The sequence below is a fragment of the Solanum tuberosum genome, unplaced genomic scaffold, assembly GCF_000226075.1.
Source record: "Solanum tuberosum cultivar DM 1-3 516 R44 unplaced genomic scaffold, SolTub_3.0 scf00007, whole genome shotgun sequence".
NCBI classification, from domain to species: Eukaryota; Viridiplantae; Streptophyta; class Magnoliopsida; order Solanales; family Solanaceae; genus Solanum; species Solanum tuberosum.
This window is the reverse complement of record NW_006238933.1, coordinates 538,521-538,751: the sequence shown is the minus strand read 5'-3', so window position 1 is coordinate 538,751 and position 231 is coordinate 538,521.

Sequence of the window (231 nt, the reverse complement as noted above, 5' to 3'; positions counted from 1 at the left end):
ATGTCTAATATGAGGTAAATGTAAGGGTTAGTAAATTATACACACGTAGCTGGACCAAGATGCGGGGTGAAATTCTCTAGATGCTGGACCAAAGATTTAGAGATACCTAGCTCATCACTTTGCATGTAGTACACTATGAAACGATTGCTATTACTAGGATTACTGCGTTATGAACTTGTGGGAAACACGTATACCCTAGTTATTTCTCTCATCTTGATAACAACCAAAACT